We start from the raw sequence: 9366 nt of genomic DNA, 5'->3' as shown, positions 1-9366 counted from the left end.
GTGATCCCTGACCGGAACTGGTATTGATTTATGGCAACACTGCTTCTTAAGATGGTGAATTTTAAGAAATATGCAAGTTCAGAACATCATTTCAGGCACAGTGACCTGTTGATGTGGAGTTTTGTGCACTGTGTGCGTGTCTGCTTCTCTCATTGCCCGTGAGATCATCTTGCTGGCCTTTTGACCTGGAAGTGCTTATGGTTCCTTAGAGACACTCTGAAGGGTGTGGAGTGTTTCTGTCCTGTCCAGCCATCTTTGACTCCCTGTTAGTCTGAACAATGTAAGCTGGTTGGAGCAAATTCTTCACACTCACACACACACACACATACAGTTTTCTAGTATTGTGTGGAAAGAACATAGGCTGCAAATTTTCTCACACTAAACAGCTTGCTTCCTCATCGGCAAAAACAGCATTACATGGTCTCAACGAAGATAATGGAGGAAAATCATTTTTATATCTTATGTTCAATATATTTATTCATGTTTCAGCAGTAAGTTCAAGAAAAATGACAGAAACATTTCGTACTACTACACAAAGCTGAACATCAAATCTTCCAACGTTACAGCACCTTCCTGATTGCCTTTTTCACTGAGCTAAAAACGCTGTTCATCACTTCGTCATCAGGAGGAAACTCCACTGGTTGCAAAAATTGCAGTTGAATAGGCTATGTGTTTGTGCTTGTGGTCTCAATCACTAGTTTCAAGTCTTTTTGAATACAAAATTATACAAATGTTTTTTATAGTAAGGTCTCATTTTTAGAAAAAACAGAAGCTAAAGCAAGGTATGCAGTTAGAGTGGGCTTCCCCATGCGTGATCAACTTTACCAGAAATATCAGCCTGCTATAGTGTCGCAGGTCAGATCCTTTGCTCCTTCCTCAGTGCCAGCCTCTCTCCTAAATATGGTTTCTTCTGGTTTAAAAAGAAAACAAGATGGTTACCAGATGGCTACAGCAAGATAACAAACCAATATGTGCCATAGTGGACGGTTGACACCGGCTGCTGTCTTATGACTGGTTGGCATCACTAGTTCCGGTCTAACTTTTTCTGAAAACTTTTTAGTTGGTAGCTGTTATTGGCTTGATTATTGGTGATTATTGATAAAAATACAATTCAGTTAGACTTATTAAATATGAATTACTGATTTGTAACAATTTATTAACTATAAATAAATATGTATTAATAGACTGTAATGATAAAGATTATTGGCATTTATCCTCTCCTTACACTCCTGTGTGCTACCTCCTTCTTCTTTTAGTGCTTGTGTCCTTCCATTTCTTAATTTGTCTCTTTTGACTTCTCTCCCTCCCATCCTCCCAGTTCCCAGATCAACTTGAGGTGTCTATGGAAAATCATTAGTATAGATTGTGCTGCAGTGCTGCATCAATACACAGTCATGCACTCACATGCACACACACACACACGCCCTTTGCATTCATTAAAGGACGTATATTTCAGCCTTATTCGTCAATGTAAATGTAATACTGAGGACAAATTGTTGCCAAGGAATCGTTGTAGTGTTTGTGCATACGTGGGCATTTGTCTACGTGTGTGTTGGCATCATGGTAGGAAGAACTTGGACAGAGTCAAAGACACATGCAAAACGTAGATCACAAAAAATGATGATAAACACTAGTGTAGTGTGGTAAAGACAAAGGTGTGCTTTGTCTGTCCGCGCAAGTCACCGGTTCTCCAATATCAAAGCAGAGGAGAGAACAAGAACCACAACAGGATGTGGGCTAGAGTGACATTTACAGGGAGAGAGAAAGGTTTGAGTGTGTGCGTGTTTCCAAAATGTATCAAAGATGGAGGGAATTTCCATTAAGAAGAGAAAAAATGTGATACTGATATCAGACATGTTTTAAATTCTCAGACACACATATGTGATTGTTTTTCATTTCTAATGCTGTTCTTCACACTATAATGCCTCAGCAACGGCTACTGTCATCGCTGTAATTTTTTGCATTTCATAGATCTCTCTCTTTGCCCTTCTCATTCTCCTTCTTGTTCTTTGTCAGATTGGCGCGTACCTCCACTCTATTAATATTTCATGTTGTCATTCCAGTACCTGTCTATCAATAACCCAGACAAGAAAAACCTCAGGTCCAATCCATCATACTGAACACTGGCTGGACAGCAGGATTGTGTGTGTGTGGGTATTTGGATAAATCATTTGCTTCTGCTGACAAAGCTCTTGTTTGTGGCTTTTTAAAGGAGCTGAAAGCTCAACAGCTGATAGATCGAAACCAGCCATTTATCATTTATTGAACACTCACACATGCTGTGGGTTTTTTGGTTGATAAGTCAACACAAGCAACACCAAGCAACAGCAAGTGGGTCAGTCAAAAAATTATTGTATTTAATTAACTTTGATGACAACATGGATGCAAGATAAGTGAATAAGAATGTCCTGTGATTTTTTTTTTTTTTTGTCATAATTGTTTATTGGAGGAAGTCGTCCTTTCCTGAGCACAGGCTGTGAGAACATCGAGCTCCACAAATGGATGTTGCAGTGGGTGCAGTAACAAAGCTCAAGAAACAAGTTTGATTTTCAACTTTTTATCAGGATGGGAGAACCTTACAAGTCCAGGAGAACTGGATAAAGTCAATCTGGAAATAGAGATCAAGTTAGATTGCAAAGTGTGACAGAATAGTTTTATTGGCTCTATTTAGAGAAACCAATGGTTAAATGGTGATTTTCACACTCGCCAGTTCATAAAATACTCTAAATTTGCACAAATAAACCCTTGAGCCCAGCTAAATCCAGAAGTAGCAGCGTTCCTGAAGGGAATGCTAACATGAGACGCTCGGTGGGAAACGTCTGTGAAGGTTACTGCTGTTTGTGAAGGCAGTAAAAAGCCATGAAAAGGTTTAACTGTATTGTCCCTAAGCCAGCCCAGATAAACTACCATCAGCATGCAAATGTGAGGCTTGTTTTAATCCACCTGTGGACCTTCAAAGCAACTGTGCTATTTCAGCACATTGGTGACATGCAGTAAAAAGTGAAAGCAATAGGCAGTTTGTGGGGAAAGTGGAGCAATGAACCAGTGCAAACAAAGTTACTGGGACAGGTTTTCAAACTGTCCATGCATTTGTTGTGTACTTATCCCCCACATTTGTCCACATTTGTTGATTTCACCACAGTCCATATGAAGACATCAGTATGTGCCAATAAACACATGCAAATTCGCATGTCTATTTGCGCTGCACCTGAGCCATCTATGCCAATTTTTTATTTATTTATTTTTTCCCAATGTGCAGACTACAGGCGAACTGAGTGGCATTATCTGTGGATCAGCCAACTCCCCGTAACAAGAAAGGGAATCAAAGGGAGACGGGGAGGGGCAGAGGGGGCACAGGGATGCATGGTAGAGAACTTCAAAGGTGAACACAGAGTTCACACAGATATGAGGCTCAGACAACAGGACAGACCCTCAGACTACAAAAAAGGACAGAACTGAGAACGTATACATAACATACACACCGTGGGTGGAGAGACAAAGCTGCCAATACTGTCAACAATAACATCCTTCATTCTTGTTATGTGTCTGTGAGTAAAAAAGCCAGCTGGCAGGCAGACAAGAGCAGGAGGTGTTGGGGTTGTGGGGGGGGGTTTGGGGGGTCCAATGGGGACGTTGGTGGGAGGGATGCTGGGTGGACGTTGCCGTGGGGGTATGAGCCAGGTATCAGGTGTATCTGGGGTGAGAGGCCCCTTTGCATGGGCATCCCATTCACCTGCTGCCCAGACCAGGACAAAGGCTGGGGCTCTGAGGCTCTGTGGCTCCACTGGGCCACAGACAGGCCAGGTAACCCTAGAAGGTCTTAATGGCCCCAAGATGAAGGGAAGATGGTTAGAAGAAGATTACAACATGGGAAAATGGTGGGTTAAAAACAGAGCTTTCTGATGATCTGAGGCTCGGCCATCAATACAGTCACTTTTTTCCCATGCAACCCTTTTGAATAACAGAAGGGCACTTCATCAAAAATGCATGGCTATTTTTGTTTAGTTGTGTGAACAGGATATTTATTTAGTCAATTTTAAAACACAGTGGAAATAATACACAGGACAGAATTTGCATTTCACCATTGGTCTGCATCATTTTCTTCCCAATTTTCAATTAAATTTTCCTTTCCAGCATCATATTCTCAATTGTCATCACCATACAAGTGACCCATAGACTAAATGTCGTACTGCTACTACTGTTTATCTTTTGATTTGTGTTAAACAAAATAAGTGGTAAAAGGTGGTAAAGGTTTTATTTTCTTCTGACAGATCTTCCTGAGCTCTTTCACCTGTTTTTGTATCCTTTCTCCCAAGGTAAAGTAATTCATCTTTTCATTTAACTTGCAACAAAAGTCCAGGAGGGTAACTGAAAGTTAAAAATTATTATTATTATTATTTTGGTCTCCATTATCAGATGGTGGTATTTGAGTGACACCCATGACAGACCTTATTATTTAATTTGTTTTACTTTGCAATGTAAATTACCATACATCTGTAACTGTGAAGTCTGGTACCAGTTGGGTTTAAAACATACATCAAATTTTCATCTAATTTGTCAGGAACTATTATTAACCTTGGCAAGTTGTGCAAAAATGTTGCCTCGCAAGTTTTCTTAACATACACAACTAGTCAAAAGTTTGGACACACGTTCTCATTCTAGGAAAATGTGTCAAAAGTGTGCAAAAACAAAATCAGTGCAGCTTAGAGTGAAAAAAAAAATGAATGCAGAATGAGACAAACTATTCCAAGCTGCTGAAAAGTCAAGGTCAGTTTGATTCTTTTGGTGTCTTCTCTTGGCATTGGTGGCCCGATACTACAGGCCTTAAACAAAAGTGAGTGCGCATGAAACTAAATCCCCATGTTAGTGCCAGTGTGTCCCATGCAGCAGTGTAGCGATACTTATGAATAAGAGGACACGTTGATCTGCATTGTTCTGAACATTTTACTACTGACACAAACATACTGCAGCGGGCTGGACCTAAACAATAATTACCATACCTGACTGACATACAGACACACAGATGTGTGTGTAACCATTAAAGCTTCCCGTCCTTTGCTATAAGTCAAAACCTCCTTTCTTTTTTAATATTGTAAAAAGGCCACTATGAACTGACACAAATCCATTAGCAGTGGTCTCAGACTCAACACCATCACTTTTTTACTTCACAATAAAATATTTTCATCATTCATAGAAATCACTTACTAATTTATTACTTTTTTTTTATTTTCAAGTGTGTGCATATTTTATATTTCATAAGAAATTTACAGTTGAACAGTAAAATAACTGGTCTATGAACATGGGGTTTTTACTTGTGTGTTTGTGCATGAGAAACAGAGATGCAACTGCAGTTTGTAGGATGGAACAGACATCAAAGGGCAGAAACAGCTGGTGTGTGTGCAAGTGTGCGCTTGTGTGCATATGTTTGTGTGTCTTAGTGTGTATGTGTGTCTACATGAAGACACCTTCAAAGGGGAACCTGGATGCACCGGCCCACCTGACTTCAGAAGCAGTGTGGGGACACAACACAGTCTGACAAACTGATAGAAACACATGAATTGTGAAATGAACACGTTGACCCACAGCCCATGGAGAGACTCTTTGACATTAACAAAATTTTCAAACCCCATTTATCATTGTGTTTGTGTCTGTGCCTGTGTGTGTGTGTGTGTTTCAGTGATTAAAGCACAGCAAAGTTGGGCCTCGTGTCCTGACATGTCCAGGCTAAATGCACCACAGCAAGGCAGTATGGGTCTGGATTTGGCCTCTCTGGAGCTCGTGGAAAGAGGAGCATGCTGAAGAATAAGAATAATAGCTTTAACTTTATCTTTGTCAAGACCGTAGCCTTGGGACTAAAGTCCCTTAAGTCACAGCTCACATTCAGTCACTTCAACTGTAAACACGAAGGCCCCTCGATGTCTGTTGACAATTCTAGATAACTTTGATTTTTAAGTTTGACTTTAAAGGTTAGTTAAGGTTTTGGGCTGGACCATAATGGCAGGGTCAATCGTATTTTCTTGAATTACTGAAACATGACTAACAGTGTAAGGAGAGAAACACATGGGAGATATAATATAATATTTCTGCATCACACTCACAGTCAGAAATATTAAGCCTAATATTCAGATCAGTCCAGGGTGTGTTTAGTCTGACTTCATACAAATGCCGTGAGCAGGGGTGAACTGCCAGTTTAGGATAAAGAAAGGATAAGTCTCACTTTTACTGTTGACGTGGATGATTTTCACTTTGTCATCTTTATCTTTGCATCCTGACATGACAAGTAATGATGCTCTTATTGGAAGAACACTGCTTTCTTTCACTTCTAAGGTTTGTAAAGAAAAAGGCTTCGCCCAAAAATATGATACACTTTTTCTCCAGAGCAAAAGAAAGCGTGTGTGTTAGTGGCAGGTCAATACTGCTTGGAAGTGGTAAGAAGAACACACACACATACACACTGATATAGTATAATCATGTCGCAGCCAAGGAAGGAAACTCCCTAACTAAGAGAGGCAGTGATCACTCATATCCCGATCGTCTGATAACAATGTGTTTGTGTGTGTGTGTGTGTGTGTGTGTGTCTGTAATGGCGTTCACCCTCTATTGCCATAGTTACTGTCTGTATTTGTTCCTGAGTATAGCAGCTACAGTATTTATAAGACATGCATTCCTTAGCTATGCTGCCATTTGTTCTGCACACACACGTCACACACAGACAAACACACAAACACGCACACAGTTGACTCTGCACCTATTATCTGTCACCTCTGCACATCGTAACTCCTCAGGTATGAATACTGTCATCGCAGGCGAACGCCTCCTGCTATCTGCCTCTTTGTTTGGTGAAATCAAAAAAATCATCGGTGAGACTCAGGTGACACAAGCACAGAGTAAGACATGATCAAAAAACCTGCATCTGTGTACGTGGGTGTTCGTGCAGCGACCAGAAAAACATGGGCTGGAGAATCAAAGACATGTTGAAAACGTAATCCACCTTGTTAGGGATTTCTCTCTGGGTTCCACCAACAAACCGTTTTGCTGACAAGACAAGTGAAGCACATCTTGTCCTTTCGTCAGTTTCGTGAATGTGGAGCTGTAAAGGCCACAATTATGAAATATTTAACATTTATACTGGGTTGAGCATTAGCCCTCTTTTTCCCTCGAAACGAACGCATTCTTTATTATTGTTAATGTACGTGCTACATGCCTTGGTCTTGCTCGATATGTGCACATGTTGCATATTTGTGTGTACAGAGTAATGCTTGCAACGACAGCAGCATGCTTCCTAAAAGAGCAAAAGACAAAAGCCTAGAGAATGGTTGTGTTGCTGTGAGCTCATGTTTTGTTCGGAAAATTTGGCAACACTTCGGCCTGACCGCTGTCTACACTTCTCCCAGCTGAAAACACACTAACGCACACACACACACAGACACTTTGAGAAAAGGTGCAATAAAACTTCCCTGTCAGTCTTTCATGTGTGAGGCTTAAGAGCTGTCACACCAACAGGAGGAAACCACTAGGCTTTGATTAGCTCTCCACACCGAATAGAAATCTGCACACAGCAAGCATGGACGTGTGTCAATGCGTCTGCAGATGTGTGCGTGTTTGTGTGCCTGCTCTCAGATTACATTGCTCAATAATGCCTGACTGTTCGAAGTCAGCAGGATGCTGTGTATCAACACATCAAATTATATATCACTTGAAATTGAGAAATGTTGAGCTGGTTGTGGATAAATGTGGTTTGTTGCTGTAACTAAATGTGAGGGTATGGTAATTTTTTGGCTGTAGAAGAATCTGTGTCCGTGCTGTTTCAGAAGCCTAAACCTCAGTTTGACAGATTTTCATCTGAAGGTCGTCACCTTGCAACAATGTTTTCAGTTCCTCTGTCTCTGCAAAATTAAATAGGTGCTTCAGCCCAAGTACAAAAACAATTCAAATTATTCATAAAATATTATTTTTATTATTATTATTATATTGTTTTGGGTGAAAACAATTTCTCTGACAAACCTATATGTTTTGTTTGGTCATTGTGTCCTGAGTGAATTGCTTCGATTTATTTACCCTCCTATCTCAGGTTGCTTATCTTGAGCTTAGGGCTGAATTTTAGGTACAGATCAATCTTATCCATCATAACAAACAACAAAATCAACACACACCCAGAGGGATGAGAGGAAAGAGAGAGCAAACAGAATAAGTGGAGGAGAAAAAAGGTTGAGACTGAGAAGCTCAGTCACACGGTGGAGGGACTCCAGTAAACACAAAACCACTTAGGATTGATCCCCAATAGGAGAAAATCAATTCAGCTCCAGTTGAATTCACATCTAGTGGAGGGAGGGGAGGTGAGGGGGGGGTCGCATTTCAGCAGAGCAGCTGAGGCATTCTTCTCCTCCACCATTGATGGTGTGTTTGACACACATTTGTCATGTCGAGACCTTGTGAAGAATTCCTACCAATTATTCAATAAAAAATCCATGACTTCTCACTCCCCTGCTGCTTCTGGAAAACCTCTCGCTGTCTTTTTTCCCCCTGTTGGTTCTCATCAGCAGAGCTTTGTCCCCAGCGCAGTGTGGAGTCACCTGGGGTGCTGGTTATTTATGATGACTATACAGTCTGTGTGGACTGCGCAAATACACACACACACACAAAGACCCCCTTCTGATGACCACACAAACACTGTTTCATTGATCCACTAATCTAGTGGGGTGGGGAAGTGCAACACTCATTTAGTTAAAATCATCCATCTACAAGAGGGGGATATATCTATCCATCTGTAGAAAGATAGATATAAAGGTAGACAGATAAAGGAATGTAAAGAGAAAACAGGAGGTGAGTTGCAAAGAGAAAGGCCGATGAGATGAGAGGAAGATGAGAAAGAGGGAGATGAAGATAAAGAGGAAAAAATAACAGCATGGGAGGCATTTACAAAGTTAGTTTTTGCACATTTGCTGCACAGAGCAGCATCTCTCGTCGTGTCTGTCCCTTTCTCTCACACACACTGCAGAGAGGACTGTTTTGCAGAGGGAAGTCTTCACAGCGGTCGATAGCACTTGGCGAGTGATCCATCGACAGAATGGGAGCGTGTGAGAGATGAGTTCAATATACTTCAATTTAGCTCCACTTGCTTTAATTACTTCCACCTTGTGTGTGTGTATGTGTGTGTGTGTGTGTGCCCCCAGGGGCTGAGTGGTGTTAGACTACCCATGAAGGCTGATAATAAAAATATAGCTTTGGCCATTATTGAATTCAGGGTCTTCTGAGTGTTTAGGAGAGCCCTGCGGGCTGTGACCCCTGATGGTGTGAATTTTGGATACAAAATCATTTATTTAGAACGAGAATCTGAATTCTTTATTGTCTTTCTGACATGTACAA

Source organism: Echeneis naucrates, chromosome 1 (genome assembly GCF_900963305.1).
Source record: "Echeneis naucrates chromosome 1, fEcheNa1.1, whole genome shotgun sequence".
Classification (NCBI taxonomy): domain Eukaryota; kingdom Metazoa; phylum Chordata; class Actinopteri; order Carangiformes; family Echeneidae; genus Echeneis; species Echeneis naucrates.
Note: the sequence above shows the minus strand (reverse complement) of the source record.